This window comes from Chelonoidis abingdonii, chromosome 13 (assembly GCF_003597395.2).
Source record: "Chelonoidis abingdonii isolate Lonesome George chromosome 13, CheloAbing_2.0, whole genome shotgun sequence".
NCBI classification, from domain to species: domain Eukaryota; kingdom Metazoa; phylum Chordata; order Testudines; family Testudinidae; genus Chelonoidis; species Chelonoidis abingdonii.
The window spans coordinates 252162-273170 of record NC_133781.1 but is presented as its reverse complement, the minus strand read 5'-3'; positions in this window follow the sequence as shown (position 1 = coordinate 273170).

The following is a 21009-nucleotide window of genomic DNA, read 5'->3' as shown; positions in this document are numbered from 1 at the left end:
TCTCTAGTGACCCAGAGCACTGAGTCTGAGTAATGGGACATCCTGAATCTGACATGATTGGTCCTGGCAATCCCAAACTCTGGAGGAGTACTTTACAGGGTCAGTGAAAAAAGGCCTGCATCCTCCTGTCTCCATATGTGCTTGTTGACTCCATCATGCTTCCCGGTGCTCAGAGTGCCTGGTCACTGTCCAGAGCGTACAACTCCAGAACTGGACTGCGGAGTCCACCCAATTCCTTGGTCCAAGAAGGGTAACACCATGCATATATATATGATGGTGGCAGCTTCGTTCCCTTGCAAACATCGGTTGTTTGTCATCAGAGGAATATGCTGTGAGACCACCATATCATGCAGCAGCATAGACTGGAATGTGTTTAGTGAGTTTAGGAACCCATGTGCACTGAAATCTAGTAGGAGTTAGATGCCTAATTCTTTTAGGTCCCTTTGAAAATATCATTACATTGGTGTTATGTGTTCGGTGGGAGTTGGGGCCTAACTCACTTAAGCCTATCTGAAAATGTCCCCTGCCCATTCCTCACTCCCATTCCCATTGGGTCACATGGGATTGTGATAGCGGACATATGGAACGTCTCAGGTAGAGATGGTTAGAAAACAGCGACTTTTTGGTTAAACTAGTTTAGCAACCAAACCCAAATATTTACAGCCCCAAACGGGCACTATTTAAGAATGGAAGGGATTCCAGGAAGCTGTAACCTAGCAGGACCTGGCCTGTTCCACAACGCACCTGCTTTTGTCCCTGCTTCGGTTCTGGTTGTGTTCTGCAGCTCTGATTCCTGGCTTGACTTCTGATCTGGATCTGGCCCTTGGCTTGGATCTTGATCCCTGACTATACTCTTGATGCTGACTCTGAATTTAGGACTGACCTCCTGGTTTCTGATCGGCTCTGACCCTGCTCCAGCCACTAGGCCCTTCTCCTGCTCTGACCACAAGACCTAAGTCCTGGGCCAGACTGCCCACAGCCTGGTCTGAACTGCTATGTTGGAGAGCACCATAGACTCACATGTAAAACCCAGACCATCTTGCTGCAAAAGTGCCATCTCTAGCCACTTGAGCTCACAGAGTTCAGCCCTTTGCTGTTCACCATGTAAGGGTGGGATTGTCACAGTACCAGAGCATGAATGGGACGTTTGCTCCTAGATGACTTAGGTTCATCTACACTGCAAAATCTCATGCATGGCCTGGCTGCCTGGTCAGCTGACTTGGGCTCATGGGGCTATAAAACTGCGGTGCAGATGCTCCCACTCGGGTGGAGCCTGGGCTCTGAAACCTGGTAACGGGGATGATCTCAGAGTCTGGCTCCACACCATGCAGAAACATCTATGCTGTATTTGTACCTGCAGCCCAAGCCCATGAGCCCAAGTCAATGCAGACTCAGTGCTGAAGATTTTTTACTACAGTGTAAGATATACCCTTAGGTGCTTTTGATATCTCACCCAAAGGTCTATGGCACATGTGTGCGTGCCAACTCTCAGAGGATAAATCTATCTCCTTCGCTGGCTGTGCCCACAGATGTATTTCCTCTCTTTTGGATACAGTCAAGGTTTGCTTCCATGTCCTACAACCATTACCTGCAGTATGCCACCCACTGCACTGCATGTGGAGATGACCAGGCGGCATGTGAATGGCTGACATTGATTCCTGACTGCGGTGCATCCTCATCCCACTGGGAAACATGGCTTGGATTTCATCTTGCCATTCTGTGGACTATGTATTGACCATTCTTCTGTGACTTCCCTCTGGTGCCAAAGCTGGCCTGCATCAATATGTCCCCAGACGTTAGTCGCCATCTAGCTAGCAGCACGCTCATCCACTGTCCTGCCCCTGCTCTTCAAGTGGGGTCTTACCATGTATTTAGTTCAGAGGGTAGCCGTGTTAGTCTGGATCTGTAAAAGCAGCAAAGATCCTGTGACACCTGTTGACATGTTCCTCCTCTACCTTGGTGGGTCTGTGCTTATGGCAGATTGCTCACCTCAGTGATCTTCCCCACAATCTGGATCAACTCCTTTTGTGCCTGATCAGGAGTTGGAGTTTTGGGGAACCCGGGCCCGCCCTCTACTCCGGGTTACCAGGCCCTGGGCCTATTGATTGCAGCAGTCTATAACCCTCTTGTAACAGCTGCATGCAGTATCACCCGGGCTATTCCCCATGGCCTCCTCCAAACTCCTTCTTTATTCCTCACCCAACAGGACTTCCTTCTGGGTGTCTGATAACGCTTGTACTCCTTAGTCCTCCAGCAGCACCACTCTCCACTCCAGCTGCTTGTGCCTCTTTGCTCCCAGCTCTCACAGGCATTCCTTTCCCTGCTTCTCCCCACTGACTGGAGTGAGCTCCTTTTTAAACCGGTGCCCTGATTAGGCCTGCCTTGATTGGCCGCAGGTGATCTAATCAGCCTGTCTGCCTCAATTGGTTCTAGCAGGTTCCTGATTCTCTAGTGAGCCCCTGCTCTGGTCACTCAGGGGAACTAGAAACTACTCATCAGTGACCAGTACATCTGCCCTCTACCAAGACTCCTGTACCCCACTGGTCTGGGTCTGTCACATATCCTCCCCCCTGCTCAACATCAAGGGGTTGGGCATTTTGGGAAGCCAGACAGTGCACATGTGACACCCATCTGCATTGCCGTGACGGCTTCCTGCTCTGTGGCACATGGAACTGGAAGGTTGGAGGGATAAGAACCACCTGGTGTCCCTTGTGTCTTCTCCTTGTTCCGCTGCATCCATGGAAGAGGGGCATGGGTCGGTCATGAGGACAAATCTGCACCCAAGCAATAGTAGCGCAATGCTTCCATGGCCCATTTTATGGTGAGGCACTCCTCTCCACCACTGCATATTTTTGTTCCCTCGGAAGGAGATCCTTTACGAGGTAGAATTGGGTGTTCCTCCTCCTTGACCACCTATGATAGAATGGCTTCAAAGCTACTTCTGATGCATCTGTCTGCAGAATAAATTCTTGGTGAAATCAGGGGGCTCTCAGACAGGTTACTGCATAGGGCTCCGTAGTCTGTGAATGCTTCCTCTGCTGCGTCAGACCATCTCACAAGATCATGTCCACAGTCTTTCACTAGGTCAGTCAGGGGCTTGACCTTGCGGCAACGTGTGGATAATTCGTCGTATACCCAACTACTCCTAGAAATGCCCGAACCTTGTTTCTTCCGAGGTGGCGGGGCCATTTGGATGGCCTCCAACTTGTTCACTTGGGGTTACCAGACCTTTTTCACAATGTAGCCAAGATATTTGGCCTCAGTAACCCTACAGCGTACTTGGCAGGATTTGCTGTAAGCCAGCTCATTGAATGTATCAAGGACGCCTCCACCTTCTTTAGGTGGGTTTCCAGTCTGGGGTATGAATGACCACATCGTCCGATAGGTAGCGCAGCATAACAGTTTCGGGCGTAATAGCTTATCCTTGAGGTGCTGGAAAGTAGCTGGGGCCCCAGGTAGGTCCAAAGAGAGGACAAGTATATTGAAAAAGACCCTCTAGTGTTAGAGACGCAGTTGTTTCCTCTGCGTCTTCTGCAAAGGCGAATCTGCCAGTACCCCTTTGTTCAGTCTAGAGTAGTCAAGATATTGGGCATTACCCAGATTGGTCACTAGCTCATCTATGCGAGGAGGGGTATGCATCAACCTGGGATCTGTCGTTTGTCGCTGGAAGTCATTGGCAAACCTTGTGGTGTCATCAGGTTTGGGCACAGCACGATGGGCTGGACTTACGACTGTGGGATTCTTCAATGATCTCCAACTCCAACATTTTTTTTATTTCTGCTTTTTTTCTCTTTTTTGGCCGCTGGCACCTGATGGGCCTCATTGTTATTCTGGCCCCAGGGCATGACGAGTGGTGATATATTCGGTTGTTTGACCAATTTGTTGAGAACACATCTTGGTTCTGAAGATCATCTCAGACACCTCATTCTTCTGGGCCTGGTGTTAAATCAGGGCACTCTCACCTTTTTGGAAGGCTTTGTTTTCCTGGGTTAGTCTTTTGGACAGTTATTCATGCATCTTATGCGTGGCCAGGGTTGTCAGAAGGTTAATGTGATAAATTGTTCTTGTTTTCGGTGTCCTGGTCGTGAGAGAAGACAAGTGGTTTGAAATATCTGCAGCTGATGTATTGATCTATAGTTATAAATTGCTGAACAATTTATTGGGAGCCAAACTGTGAGTTACTTATAAGTGTTTATCAAGGCAAGACTTTGGTTGGGCCAGACTGGGTTCTCAGTTACACCAGAGTAGCAGCTGAAGTCATTGGAGCTATGGCTTAATCTCTGAGAATCAGAATTTCCGTTCTCTGAGTTTTAGCTGAGTAAAGACTGAGTAAAAACTGTCCACCCTACTGTACCAGTTTTGCAGTGTCATATAATTTTGTCATATGTTTCGATCTTCAAACAGCGCTGAGAATCCCCTCTCAGCAGGCTGGCATAAAGCCTTCTAACTGCTTCCCTGACCTCACTGTTGGCTCCATGATGTTTGCACTGCTATTTTTGCCTATATTAACCCACTTCTGCTCAATCTTAGATCCAGATCTCATGGTGGCTGTTTTTGTATTCTCTGGTGCCTCCCATGAAGAATCTGAGCATTTATAGCATGAGGAACGAGGATATCAATGCTGCCCTTTGGAAAATAATTTTGTCACAGCTAATGTCCAAAAATAAATGGCCACCTTTCTCTCAGGACCATTGACATTCTGTTTGTGTTCTTTATAGATATAATCAACTGTTGACTTATTGTTTCCATGAGAACATAAAGTGCAATCCATTTCTGCATACTGAATATTTACACTGGTAATATCTAGAAAAACTCCACTCAGGTCCAATGGAGTTTGCTGTAAATTTTCACGATAATAATAAGATAAAATTCTATCTATCTGTCCAGCTAAGAATATAAGCATGGCCATTATGGGTCAGATTAAGGTCCATCTAGCCCATTATCCTGTCTACACACAGTGGTCAATATCAGATGCTTCAGAGAGAGTGAACAGAATAGGACAATTATTGAGTGACCCATTCTGTGCTGTCCAATTCCAGCGTCTGGTAGTAGATGCCTTAGACAGCTCAGTCAGTGGCAGGACACTCCACTGCCCCCTAGGCACAAAGACACCACCCCAGAGATGCATTCTTATACACAGGTACAAACAAGTTACACATCACTCCTGATGTATTGAGGTGCAACCCCTCTACATTGCAAGGTGCCACCTCTCACCTTACACATGTTGGTTTGGGTACTCTGATGGTGATGCTAGAGTAGATATGGGGAAAGAATTGGCAACAAGGTTTGCTACAGGGGGATTGGTTCCTGGGTTGGTGTTTCTGTAGTGTGGTGTGTAGTTGCTGGTGAATATTTGCTTCAGGTTGGGGGGGTTGTCTGTAAGCGAGGAATGGCCTGTCTCCCAAGGTCTGTGAGAGTGAGGGATCAGTTTCCAGGCTAGGTTGTAGACAGGGCCGGCTTCAGGCACCAGCGCAGCAAGCTGGTGCTTAGGACGGCCAACGGAGAGCAGTGGAATGTCAGGCTCTTTGGTGGCAATTCAGTGGCAGGTCCCTCGGTCCCTCTCAGAAAGAAGGACCTGACACTGAATTGCCACCAAAGAATGAAGCGGTGGTGGTAGAGCTGCCGCCGAAGTGCCGCCACTCACAGATTTTGTTTGCTTGTTTGGGTTTTTTTTCACCACTTGGGACAGCAAAAACACTGGAGCCAGCCCTGATTATAGATCATTGATAATGCACTGGAGAGGTTTTAAGTGGGGGCTGTACATGATGGTCAGTGGTGTTCTGTTATTTTCCTTGTTGGCCCTGTCCTGTAGTAGGTGATTTCTGGGTACCTATCTAGCTCTGTCAATCTGTTTCCTTACTTCCCCAGATTGGTATTGTAGTTTTAAGAATGCTTGATAAAGATCTTGTAGGTGTTTGTCTCTGTCTGAGGGATTGCAGCAAATTCGGTTGTATCTTAGGGCTTGGTTGTAGACAATGGATTGTGTGATGTGTCCCGGGTGAAAGCTGGAGGCATGTAGGTAAGTATAGCGATCAGTAGGTTTCTGGTATAGGGTAATGTTTATGAGATCATCACTTATTTGCACTGTAGTGTCCAGGAGGTGGATCTCTTGTGTGGACTGGTCCAGGCTGAGGTTGATGGTGGGGTGGAAATTGTTGAAATCCAGGTCAAATTCTTCAAGGGCCTCCTTTCTGTGGGTCCATACTATGAAGATCTCATCAATGTAGCGCAAGTAGAGGAGGGGGGCTAGGGGCAAGAGCTGAGGAACCGTTGTGCTAAGTCAGCCATAAAAATGTTGTCATACCGTAGGGCCATGTGCATACCTGTAGCAGTGCTGCTGACTTGAAGGTATAAGTTGTCCCCAAATCTGAAATGGTTGTGGGTGAGGACAAAGTAACAAAGGTCAGACACCAACATGCTGTGGACTCATCAGGGATACTGTTCCTGACAGTTTGTAGTCCATCCTCATGTAGAATATTGATGTAAAGCACTTCTATATTCATGGTGGCCAGGATGGTGCTTTCAGGAAGGTCAGCAGTGCATTGTAGTTTCCTCAGGAAGTCGGTGGTGTCTCAAAGATAGCTGGGTGTGCTGCAAGTGTAGGATCTGAGGAGGGAGTCCAAATAGCTAGATAATTCTGGTTGCAGTCCCAAAGGGGATTTCTGTCATCCAACCCATCACAGTATATTTGTACTAACTATCTGTGACCCTTCCAGACTGCCCTGACATACTGAGCCTCTCAGTGACCCCAGAACACGGAGTCTGAGTAATGGGACAATCTCTGAATCTGACAGCCCTTTGTTGTTCACCATGCAAGGGTGGGATTGTCACAAGTACCAGAGCATGAATGGGACGTTTGCTCCTAGATGACTTATGGTTCATCTACACTGCAATAAAAACTAATGCATGGCCATGGCTGTCCTGGGTAAGCTGACTTGGGCTCATGGGGCTATAAAACTGCAGTGCAGATGCTCCCACTCGGGCTGGAGCCTGGGCTCTGAAACCTGGAAAGCGGGAAGAGTCTCGGAGCCTGGGCTCCACGCCATACAGGAACATCCTTGCTGCTATTTGTAACCCTGCAACCCAAGCCCCATGAGCCCAAGTCAATTGAGACTCAGTGGTGCAGATTTTTTATTGCAGTGTAGACGTACCCTCAGGTGCTTTTGAATATCTCACCCAAAGGGTCTATGGCACATTGCTATGCAGTGCCATCTGACAGAGGATAAATCGATCTCCTTCGCTGGCTGTGCCACACAGATGTATATCCTCCTCTTTTTGGATACAGTCAAGTGTTTGCTTCCATGTCCTACAATCATTGCCTGGCAATATGCCACCCACTGCACTACACGGCCAGAATGACCAAGGGGGCATGCGTATGGCTGACACTGATCTCCTGGCTGCGTGGCATCCTCATCCCACTGGGAAACATGGCTTGGGTATTCATCTTGCCATTCTGTGGGCCTAATGAGATTGACCTTTTCTTCTGTGACTTCCCTCTGGTGCTAAAGCTGGCCTGCGTCAACATGTCCCCAGACGCGGTCGCAACCCTAGCTAGCAGCACACTCATCACTGACCTGCCCTTGCTCTTCACAGGGGTCTTACACATATATCACAGGCACCATCATGAAGATGCCATTGGTGGAGGGCAGGTGACAGCCTTCTCCACCTGTTCCTCTCACCTCATCATGATGGCGCTATTCTAGTGCTCTGCTAGCGTTATGTACTTACAACTCATATCCAGCTACTCCCTGGACTGGAGTTCAGGTTCCTTTCCCTGTTCTACACAGTGGTAATGACCATGATAAACCCAATCATCTACAGCTTGAGGAGCAAGGAGGTAAAAGGGGCTCTGTGGAGAACCTTACAGAGAAAATTGTTCTCTTAAGAATCACTTGGTTGGAGAGAGTGGGAAAGGAGGAGGAAGAACCAGGTCTCCTGTGTTTGAAGCCCACTCTCAATCAAGCTGATCAAAAAATATTCAGGAAAAACATTTTCCATTTAAAAAAATTGCTTTTCACCAAACCAAAATGTTTTGCAGAAGCATATCAATTTCAGTGACAATGTCATTGGGAAATTTGGGAAGGTTTTTCAGGACCAGGATGGAATTTCTTGTAAGAAAGAGGCAGAGCTATCCCAGAATAGCCAGTAGTCTGGTGGTTAGGGCTATCACATAGGATGTGGGAGACCCCATTTGAAGTTCTTCCTCTCATTCAGGAAGAGCAGGAACCTGAACGTTGACCCCCTGCAAATAGTCTGGAGGTTAGTCTCAGTCAATTCTTGGCCTCAACATCTTTCTGTGCAAATGAGTTCTACCTTTCCTGGTGGTGTTGTGGTTTGGTTTTTGAAACTTTTGGATATTGGAAATTTGGAATTCTCTTGTGCCCCTCTTTGTGACCTTGAGCACAGACACACACATTTATTCTTTTCCTTTCTCCATTCTGTAACTTGTCAAAATGTTTCTCACTTTCCCAAAGTTCAGAGGGAGCTCCCCAGGGTAAGCTATGTCCATCTCTAATTCATCTTGCAGTGCCTCAAACCGTCATGTGCACAGGGCTGCCTTCACCTACCCGCCAAAATTCAGCTGCCTCTGGATGGAGAATAGCAGTTGTTCTGGGACTGGAGGGGAAGTAGAAACCTGTGGCTCACTTAATCATATCCCTGCCATTGTGGGGGCCTCGGGCATTGGTGCACCTCGGTCCGTCCTGTCCACTGTCTGTGGCACATCATAGTCTAGTCTCCTGTGGGCTGTGATACTTTGGTCTCATTTTGGTTGTTGGGGTTAGTGTGAGGGTGCTGGGTGGTGCTGGTGGCCTGTGCCATACGGGAGGTCAGACTAGATCATCTAATGGTCCCTTGTGGCTTTAAATACTATGACTGTATGGCTGAATCCAAATGAAAAGATGGAGAGACGGGGAAAGGAGGAGGAAGTTGACAGACCTGGGATTTGGCCAGACTTGAAACTTTGAGTACAGGGGACATTGACGGTGGTATTTTCAAGAAACCCTAAGGGCTCTAAGCAAGCATCCTATATCAGTGGGATTTAGGTGTCCAACTCACTCAGGCCCTTTCAAAATCCAAGCCATAGAAATTATAAGCTGAAGGACATCTGTGTTGTTATTTTTCAGCCAAAAATGATATATCCTGCAGTTCATCATCCAGATGCCAATTCCAAGGACATTGGTATCAACATTAACACAGAGGGGAGAGCGTCCACCATGGAGCTGTCACCCCGATCCTTGCAGCACAGCACGACCTACTACCGCACTGGGGCACTGGGCTTAGCACTGACTGTCAAGGGGGAGATTCCCCTATGGATCCCCCACCCTAGTCCTTGCAGCATGGCTGGGTATAGTGGTCAGCACCCACTGGAAGAGCAGCATACCACCTGTTTTGTCACCCACACCACCTTCTATGGCACAATGCCCTCTAGGTCACACGGGTGTCAGCAGCAGGGTAGTACTCTCTCTACTGAGCTTCCCACTCTGTTCCTTCCTATTGCACAGCTCAGCTATGGTTCATCTTTTCTTCTTCTCTCTAACCCTCTTTGGTCAGCTAAGCTGCAGGGCTTGTGGGCTCTGGCCTCTGTCTCCCCCAGAGGGAAAGTGTGTGGGCTGATGCCAGTAAGGATTTCATCCCGCCCCCACCCCTCTGCCATGGGGAATTATTTGCTGATGAATGTTCTTCTGTAAGTTTAAGCTTAGTTTTTACATAAACCTCTGTTTTGAAGTAGTGGTTAAGATTACTTTCATGTTTCTAAATTGCCACAATTAGCTGAACTGTTGTGATGCCACCTATTGACTAGTCACAGTAATTGTGGTGAGTACTTCTATTCTACTGCATTGTCATTGTATCTCGTTACATTACTTGTAAGTAAAGCTGTTCCTCATGCCAACTTGGGTTTTAATGCTTTCTGTAGAGCACTAGGTATCATTTGCCCTTATCTGCTAGGCCTATTGATGGTTTAGGCTGGAGTTGTACCTGAAAGCTGCCAAGGCACCATAACAGCAATGCAATGCAAATCCAGGAGAATGCATCACCAACCAGTCATTCTTCCTGTGAGTAGAGAGATGCTGCAGATGGATGGATAGAAGCTCCGTACCTATTCAATACCACTTTTGGGACCACCCCAGGATCTCCATTATCTGCAGGAATACCGGGTGCCCAGGGAGAGTGAATTATATAAACAGCTGACAAATTTTTATTTGGGGCAATCAAAAAATTTTGGAAAAAAATGAACAAAAAATCCATTTTCTGCTGATGTATTGTCTGTTTCTGACAAACAATTGGAATTTTGGGAGGAAAGCAGATGAAACCCAATCTCTGTCAGAAAAAAATAAGTAGAATATTTTTGACCTGCCCTAAGTGTGAGTTTAATGTCCCAGGATCTGCTTCCAAGGCCAGCGGAAGGTTGAGGAACTAATTGTGTTTCTGAGTCTCTGAACACAGAAGTTCTGCACTGTGCGTGTAAACAATGAGACTGAGTCAGCAGACCCTGTAAAGAAACAGAGGCAAGCAGACGGAGTCTTCTTAGGCAAGTGCTAATGTTCCTGTTTTGGATTTCAGCCAATAGGAGCTGCCCTCATGCAGTTTTCTATGGGGATAAAAGGTATGGGTTTTTCCCAGGAAATCTGCAGGGAAGTGCACAATGCTTCTGGGAGAGGGGTGGCATAAAGTAAGCATCCCTGGCTCAAGGCTGAAGGATCCCCACCATCATACCTCTGTACTCAGTGGTCTTAGGGGCTGGATTGCATATTCAGTTTATCAGTCTGTGTAGTAATTTACAGCCATGGTGTCGAAGGTAATTGCATCTGCATTTCTGGCACCCCTAGCAGTGCAATCCTCTATGTTACCAAAATGTGCCCGTATTCCAGACAACCTACAAAGGGCCAGAGCCAGAAGAACTGAGTGCTTCGATTGCCTTCACTGCTTTCCTTCATCTCTGTGGTACACCCAGCACTCAGAGACTCTAGGAAAGGCTGTAGCACCCACAGCCACACCCTGCCGTTGGGTGGGTTATAATTCTTTCACATTAACAGATGCATTCACAGAGAGCACAACTGGATACAAAGCAGTTGCTACCCCAAAATTACATGCAAATACTGCATCCCTCAAGTGGGTAGAGTTAAGGCTGTGTAGGAATACAGGCCTACATTAGGCCTGAGTCAACTGTGGTTTTAAACTGAGCTTGGATGTTAGCATAAGCAATAGAGCATGTGACCAAAAAGACCTGAGATCATGAGAAAAGAAAAGGACTCTTTGTGTTAAACTCGTAGCAATCCTTGAAATACAGCAGTATCTTATTTAAGGGTTTGGTTGAGGTCATCAAAATAAAGAATATAAGGTTATTTGGGTACCTAGTGCAGTCAATAATTAATGATATGTGGGTTGTTTAAAAAGAAATGCTTAGTCCAGTTGGTGGGATGAAATATGGCAAAATAAGATAAGAAGAAAACCTTGGAGAGACCCCATCATTAATGTTGTCTTGAGTGGGTCAGAAGGCAGGGTTCAGCCCTAACTGCCTCTTCTGGCTTTAGCTAAGTATCAAGATCCAGTAAGGACATCACTTGTTTATTCTAGTGTATAAAAGACAAGATATGTAGAGGTTTCTTTGTCAGAGCTTTTTCTTACCCCTGTGGAGTCACATCATGATGGGAAAATATCTCCTGAGCCTGATCCTCTTTTGGGTATTTGGCCAATGCTTATAACTGAATTATTGCTAGGAGATAAGAGTATAAGTGGGCATATGCTTGTATTTGTATTTGGGATGTAATCCACAGTGAGTGACCTTTGGATCAATAAAGGAATACTTGTGTGGAAATTGAGTCATGGTAAACTTTACTAAATGTATTAGGAGATTTTTTTTCCCAACAGGCTCACTATGCTACATTGCACAGGAGAGCAGTGAAATGTGCAACTTCATCATTTCCTGAACGTGAAGGGCCTAACCTTGCAATTTCCAAGTCTTGGGTAGTGTATCATTTGTTATGGAATGTACAGTTACATCATCAGATGACATCACTTTCCATAAAAGATTGAGTTAAAAAAAAAAGAGCCCAGCTTCTTATGGTGGCCTTGTCCTGAACCCAATGCTCCTATGGCTAGAATGCAGCTGCATTTACACTCTGAATACAAGAAAAAGGGAGACTATTGGTATTGCTGGCAACATTACATACTTCTCACAGGAAGATCTGGCTGTAGATATAGGAGGGGGTTAACCATCTTATATAGATGCATAGCAGGGATACAGTAGAAGAGCTTCAAACAGAACCAAGCCCCAAGTGTCTTGACTCCAGTGTCCTACCCCTAGACCATGCTGCCTCTCAATGTTTTCCTGATCACTAGCTAGGTAGATGGAGCGTGTCTCATAGGTGGAACATATGGTTCTAGTCTTGGCTCAACCACTTACCTTCTTGTTGACCTTGGGACAAGTCATTTCTCCTCTCTGGGCCTCTGTTTCTCCACCTCCCCTCCCCCTGCCCAACCTTTCTCTTGCATGTTTAGATTTTAAGCCTTTGACTACTGCAAGTGTCTCTTCCAATGTGTCTGCAAAGTGCCTAGAAGAATGGGACACTAATCTTGGGGCCCTTTAATCTGCAAGCTCATGTAAATCAGGAGCAAAGGAGTCAATTTACTGTTCTACAGCATGTTAAATAAGGCCTATGAAAAGTCAAACCAACTTATCTTCAAATCTCCAAACTGAGAATTAGTGGGGTTTTGGATCTGTTCTTATCTCATTGCTAGCACTTCCCAGAAAACTAACTGAGTTCTGAGCTCATTTGTTTTGTGGCAATCAGTAATAGTTAATGATTAAAAACCAATTTGAATTAATAATATATAGTAATATACTCATACTCTGTTGTGAGAGCTCCGCTGCACACTGTGTCAAAGCAGAACAATCTTATACTAACACATTATTTAGTTGTAAGGTCTTTGGGAAAGTGACAGTCTTTTTGTTATGCGTTTATACAGTGCCTAGCAGAATGGGGGCTTGGTCCATGATTGGAGCTCTTAGGTGCTACTGCATTACAAATCATTATCATTGTCATGGAGTAATTCAGAATACGAAATGGTCGGGAGATCAGCTCCCAAAGGGGACAGTGGAGATAAATAATAAAAACTGCCTTCCTGCCTGTTGAAGCAATGCATCCTTTGGAGTGAGTGAAGAGATCACCACCCTCTGTTCCAGATGTGCATGAGGAAGTAGTCCTTGGTGCAGCCAGTTGGTGAGAACTCTACAGAAATGAGCCCAAATTTAGGTAAGTGCAAAACTCTCCAATTTTAAGTTCATGCTCTTCTTCCAACTGTTTAATGCCACTTACTTCTAGAAGCATTTAAGCGTTAAGCTCTGCAATCTCTTACTTCAGAGGGCAGTGCTTCCTGCCACAAGAAGCCTGCAGTGGGATTATTTATTCACCCACTCCCATAAAGATTTACACAGTTGTGTCTGGAGAGGGTTATTCTGGAATAGTTTTTCCTGATTAACTCCCAGCTGAGGATGCTCTTATTCTGGAATTAAAGTGTCTTTGTTTTTATCTAAATTGTCCTCAAAAGGAAAAAAATATTCATATTAGCTTTGATTTGGTGTATGATCCGCTGTGTCCCTTTCTCATAATCATCTGTTCTGGACCCATGTCTCGTTGGGTAGGTGGCATGTTGTCTCTGCCTTTCTCCCAGAGTTTGGGAACACCTTTTTTCCACCTTGCTTTTGATAGGATGTCTTTTATGTTTCTTGATATTTTGCAGAATCTCTTACTCTTTCTCATATTTGGTGCACTGGAGATGAAAGTGTCTCTCCATCACAATTTCTCAGCTGTCACATTGGCTGCATAATCACTGCAAGACCTGGGTGAATTTTTTTCAGATGAAACTTCTTCCCACTGAAAACTGTGTATTCAGGTCAAGAAAAACAGTTCATCAATTCAGGATGAATTCAGAAAATTGTTGTACCTGAAAAAAAAAAAGAATACTGAAATATAGAAAACATTTTGTTTTGACATTTTCTAAATGAAACATTTTGATTTTTCAATTTGGAATGACTTTTAATTTCAAATTTTACTTCCATTTTGTGTTTTAAAACCAATAACGAAGATCCCTAAAAAATGAAGTGAAATGTTTCATTTTGGATGAAACTAAATGTTTTGTTTGACCTAAAATAAAAGTTTTTGACTTTTTAATTTCACTGAAAAAATTGCAAATTTTTTGTTTTGGGTCATTCCAATCTCTCCCTCCACCCAATTTTTCATCACTACTCTCTGTGTTTAAACTTTTTTGTGCCTCCCAGTTTGTGACCTCAATTCTGTATTTGGTGAGAAGTCTGCCTTAGCTTTGCACATGTCACTGTGGTGAAGAGTCTGCAAATGTGATCATTCCATGCAGGGATCTGTACACATCTGGCTTGTTGCTGTTTTTGAGTTGTTCTTCCAGCGATTCATATATTGGTAATTTAGTTGTGCACAGCACCAAGCATATTGTTGGTCATTAACAAATACATATATAAATAATAAGACTGTCCATATTAGCGGGTCTTTTTCCCATAACAAAATTGCTGCTTTTTCAGTCATTTGAAGATAAAGGGCAGTTGTAAAATTTTGATCTTTATGTTGGATTTGAATTTCAGACACCTCAAATATGGGAGTGGTAGGATCTCAGGTGTAGATTGGGACAGTATGAGTTAGGAATAATTTCAAACACATCATATCTTGAGCTTTTTGCAATCTAGAATTTGATTCACATCCTTTTTCTATTCAGGTCAGTGGTAATTTCCATTTACTATATATCAGTTACTATGCATTGTGCAATCCATGCTTTATGAGCGCTGACCCAAATTGCCACAGATATTAAGTGCCTCCATTTTTGGATGACCAACTCAGGACAACTTAGCTTGATTTTTCAGTCTTCCTATATGTTGATTACTTTTACTCCAGTTTACCAGTTTTAGGACCATTGTAGCTCCTTTGAAATTCAAGAGCCAGATCCTTATCTGGTGTAAATCCACATAGCTCCATTAACTGATTTACACTAGATTATTCTGGCCCATTGGACCTACATGGGCATAATGCTATAGAAACTCAGTGGTGAATCAGACCCAAAGCAATTATATTTCCATCGAGCTTGTGACGGAATGAAGAATCACGCAAAATCACTGGTCCCTTTTACAGTTTTGGCCTTATGGGACTGCGCTAAATTTAACATTACACAGAGCTGTCCATTTGAAAGGTGAGTTTTCAAAGTGCCCAAAGTCCACATGCATAGGCAGAAGCATTTGAAAATTGGACGGAGTAGATTAGAAATAGTATTCTAAAACTGGTGTCATTTGGTTAAGGGATTCATGAAATACATCCCCGCTCACCCCCAAATTGACCTTGTTTGAAAATCTGCTGGATCTCATAACACATTTTAGTCACAAAACTCGAGGGGGGGGAGGATCCATGGGTAAAAGCCACATAAAACATCCATCACTGAACTGCTGTAAGATCCAGCACAGAGTACCCAGAAATTCAAACTTTATGATATATTCATTCGGGTTCTAAGAAATGTTGCACAGGACAGCTCTGAGCATTAGTGATGTAGATACACAGGTGCTGGACTAGATTAATAATTGGTAAATTTCTGATATGGGAAATATAAGAAAGAGTGACTCCACAGCAGACCCCAGAAATTGAGCAGACCCTGGAATTTGGCCTGACCATTAAAAAGAAATATGTTTCTCAGCTAACCTGTTGAGTCTGTGTTAATTGTAGAAGCACATCCAGAGACTCAGAGTTTGTTCTAAAAGTAACAAGATAACAGCTGCCCTTTATGGCTGATACAACATTGTTTTTCTGAACTCCAGTATAACCCTCCGCCTCACCCCCCACATACTCCTGCATGATTATCTTATTTGTTTCCTTTTAAATGTAACAAGTGGGATAAACAGACTTATTGAAGCCTGCCATGTCCCACTGATTTTAGAATGGTTATGTTAAAGGATTAAAATGCAGATATTGACAGGATATACGCTGGAGTGTGATTGTATGTATGATTGAATAAGAAATGAAAAATTAAAGGTTAAGGTGCCAGCCTGAGAATTACAACCCCAACATCAATTGGCTGAAAAATGCATGGAGTGAAATGACTGGGTGACCCCGAGGGCAAACTGAAATCCACAATTCACCCTCAAGCACCCAAGCACACCAAGGACAGAATGGGTAGGGGCAAAGAACTGAAGAACAAGATAACACCAAGCTATCATGGCTGGGCCATCTTCTGATTAAGCATCACTTCAAGTATAACAGTGGTTGATTATCACTTCAAACGTAAAAGCAGCATGATGAAGAGGATTCCATAGACTGGTACAGGCATAAATTCCTATAAAAACAGAACCTAGAGACTGAGAACTTTGAGTCAGGTTCTCCCACCATCCTCCAAGAGCATCGGATGCGCACCTGATAAGACTTGAGTCCATCCTCACGTTCAGGCTACCTGAGCAGTGATGTGGCATGAGCAAGCTCCAGGCTGGTAACTATAACTACCTAGCAGAACTTTGTGTGAATGAATGAATGAATGTGTGAGAGAATGAAATGTTATAGCTATAACTGATTGCTTATTCGGATTCTTTTTGTAATCACAATAAATACAGCATTTTGCCTTCTCCCCTTTAATAAAATCATTGGGTTACTTGGTGCAGTCAATAATTAATGCTTATGTTGGGTTTAAAAAAGATGCTTAGTCCAGTTGTGGGAGGAAATATGGCAAATAAGATAAGAAAAACTCTAGAAGAAAGACCCCATCATTATCAATTTGTCTTGAGGGTCGAGACAGAGTTCAGCCCTAATGCCTCTCTGGCTTTAGCTAAGTTCAAAGATCCAGATGACATCACTTCTTTTATTCTATGTATAAAAGACAAGGTATGTAGTGTTTCTTTGTCAGAGATTTTTCCTACCCCTGTGAGAGGGCATCATGTGGAAAGTATTCCAAGCTGTCTTACTCTTTGGTATTTGCCAATTCTATAACTGAATTATGCTAGGAGATAGACTAAAGTGGCATATGCTTGTATTGTATTTGGATGTATCAACAGAGTGACCTTTGGATCAATAAAGGAAATTTGTGTGGAAATTGAGTCATGGTAAACTTTATAATGTATTAGGAGATTTTTTTTCCAACAGGCTGCATTAAACTACATTGCCCAGGAGAGCATGAAGTGTGAACTTCATCATTTCCTGAAATGTTAGGGGTAACTCTGCAATTTTCCACACTTGAGTAGTGTATTTTTTATGGAATTTACAGTTACATTCAGATGAGCATCACTTCATAAGTCAGATAAAAAAGAAGCCCCTCTTTTCTGGCCTTGTCCTGCCCAGATGCTCCTAAAGGCAGAATGCAGCTGCATTTACACTCAATACAAGGGAAAAGAGACATTGGCTTGCTGCAACATTATATTACCTCTCAAGCAGATGCTGGGTGAGATATAGGAGGGGTAAACCATCTTATGTAGTTGCATAGCAGATACAGTGCTAGAGCTTCGAACAGAACCAAGCCCCAATGCTCTTACTCCAGTGTCCTATCCCTAGACCATGCTGCCTATCAATGGTTTTCTGATCTAGTAGTAGATGCAGGCTGTCTCATAGGTGGAACATATAGTTCTAGTCTTGGTCAACCACTCAGTGCTAGCTGACCTGGAAAAGCATTTCTCCTCCTCTGGCTTCTGTTTCTCCACCTTCCCCTCCTGCCCCACCTTTGTCGTCTTGCATGTTTAGATTTTACTTTGAGACTGCAAGTGTCCTATCCAGTGTTCTGTACAGTGCCTAGCACAATGGAACACTAATCTTGGGGACCTTCAATCTTCAGAAGCGTCATAGTATCATAGGAAAGGAATATTACTTTCTAAGATGTTAAATAAGGCCATGAAAAGTCAAACCAAACTTATCTTCAAATCTGCCAGACTACAGCAGTGGGTTTTGGATTGTTTCTTATCTCATCGCTAGCATTCCAGAAAACTAACTGAGTTCTGAGCTCTTTGTTTTTTGGCAATCAAATAGTTAATGAAAAATATTTGAATATATAGATATAGTACTTAGCATGCTCTGTTGTTCGAGAGCTTCGCCTGCATACTGTGTCAAAGCAGAACAATCTTATACAACACATTACTTAGTTGTAAGGTCTTTGGGAGATGACTCTTTGTTATGTTGTTTATACAGTGCCAGCACAATGGGGCTTGTCCTATTGATGGAGCTCTTAGGTGCTACTGCATTACAATCATTATCATATCATGGAGTTTATTCAGACTACGAAATGGTTGGGAGATGCTCCCAAAGGGACAGTGCAGATAATAATAAAAAACTGCCATCCTGCCTGATGAAGCAATGCATCCTTTGGAGTGAGTGAAGAGATCAACACCCTCTGTTCCAGCTGTGCATGAGGAAGTGGTTTTGTGCAGCTAGTTAGTGAGACTGTAAGAAACGCTCTCGAATTTCAGTAAGTGCAAACTCTCCAATTTTAAGTTCATGTCTTCTTCAACTGTTTAATGCCACTTACTTTAGGAGCATTAAGCGTCAAGCCTGCATCCTTACTTGAGGGCAGTGTTCCTGCACAAGAAGCCTGCAGTGGATTATTTATTCACCCACTCCCATAAAGATTTACACAGTTGTTCTGGAGAGGTTATTCTGGAATAGTTTTTCCTGATTGACTCCCAGTGTGGATGTCTATTTCTGGAATAAAAGTGTCTTTGTTTTTATCTAAATTTTCCTCGGGAAAAAATCTTCATACTAGCTTTGATTTGAGTATGATCCGCGTGTCCCTTTTTCATAATCATCTGCGTCTGACCCAGCTCGTGGGTAGGTGGCATGTTGCTCTGCCTTTCTCCAGAGTTTGGGAACACCTTTTTTCCACCTTGCTTTATATATAATGTCTTTTATGTTTCTGATTATTTGAGAATATCGTTACTCTTTCTCATATTTGGAGTTGGAGATGAAAGTGTCTCTCCATCACAATCTCTCAGCTGTCACATGGCTGCATAATCACTGCAAGAGCTGGTGAATTTTTTCAGATGAAACTTCTTCCACTAAAACGTGTATTCAGGTCAAGAGAAAACAATTCATGAATTCAGGTGATTCAGAAAATTGTTTACTGAAAAAAAAAGAATACTGAAAATAGAAAACATTTTTGTTTGACATTTCTAATGAAACATTTTGATTTTTCATTTGGAATGATTTTATTTCAAATTTACTTCCATTTTGGTTTTAAAACCAGTAAGAAGATCCTAAAAAATGAAGTGAAATGTTTCATTTTGGGTAAAACTAAATGTTTTGTTTGATAAATGAAAGTTTTTGACTTTTTAATTCACTGAAAAATTGCAATATTTTGTGTTGGTCATTCCAATCTCTCCTTCCACCCAAATTTTCATCATACTCTCTGTGTTTAAACTTTTGTGCCTCCCAGTTTGTGACCCAATTCTGTATTTGGTGAGAAGTCTGCCTTAGCTTTGCATGTCACTGTGGTGAGGAGCTGCAAATGTGATCATTCCATGCAGGATCTGAGGCATCTGGCTTGTTGCTGTTTTTGAGTTGTTCTTCCAGTGATTTATATGTGTAATTTAGTGTGCACAGCACCAAGTATATTGTTGTTGTTAACAAATACTATATAAATAATAAGACGTCCATATTAGCGGGTCTTTTTCCCATAACAAATTGCTCTTTTCAGTCATTTGAAGATAAAGAGTTGAAAATTTTCTATTAAGTTGGATTTGAATTCAGACACTCAAAATATGGGAGTGGTGGATCTCAGTGTAGATTGGGACAGTATGAGTTAGGATTCATTTCAAAACACTTGTATTTTGGCTTTTTGAATCCAGGTTTGATCACTCCTTTTTATTCAGTCAGTGGTAATTTCCCTTACTATATATACAGTACTAGCATTGTCAATCCATGCTTTATGACCCTGACAAATTACAGATATTAAGTGCATCCACTTTTGAATGACACTCGGGACAACTTAACTTGATTTTCAGTCATCCTATATGTTGATTACTTTTACTCCACTTTACCAGTTTTAGGACCTTTGTTTCCTTTGAAATTCAAGGGCAGATCCTTATCTGGTGTAAATCCACATAGCCTCATTAACTGATTTACACCAGATTATTCGGCCCATTGGACCTACAGGGCATAATGCTTTAGAAACTCAGTGGTGAATCAGACCCAAAGCAATTATATTTCATTGAGCTTGTGACAGAATGAAGAATCACCAAATACTGGTCCCTTTTAAGTTTTGGCCTTATGGGACTGGTTAATAAACATTACACAGAGCTTCTATTGAAAGTGAGTTTTCTAAGTGCCCAAAGTCCACATGCATAGGCAGACCCACTTAAAATTGGACGGAGTAGGTTAGAAATATGTTCTAAAACTGTGTCATTTGGTTAAGGGATTCATGAGATACATCCCCCCTCACTCCCAAATTGACCTGTTTTGAAAATTTGCTGGATCTCATAAACATTTTTAGTCAAAAACTCGGGGAGTGAGGAAGGATCCATGGGTATAAAGCCACATAGAACATCCATCACTGAACTTCTCTAGATCCAGCACAGAGTACCCAGAATCAAACTTTATGATATATTCATTTGGTTCTAAGAAGTGTTACAAGGACAGCTCTGAGCTTTAGTTAGATACACAGGTGCTGATAGATAATAATGGTAAATTTCTGATATGGGAAATATAAGAAAGAGTGACTCCAGCAGACCCAGAACTTGAGCAGATCCAGAATTTGGCCTGACCATAAAAGAATATGTTTCAACTAACCTGTTGAGTCTGTGTTAATTGTAGAAGCACATCCAGAGATAGAGTTTGTTCTAAAAGTAAAAAGATAACAGCTGTCCTTTATGGCTGGTACAACTTTGTTTTCCTGAACTCCAGTAAAACCCCTCCCCCCACACACACACATTCCTGCATGATATCTTTGTTTCCTTTTAAATGTAACAGTGGGATAATAGACTTATTGAAGTCTGCATGTCCACTGATTTGAGAATGGTTATGTTAAGGA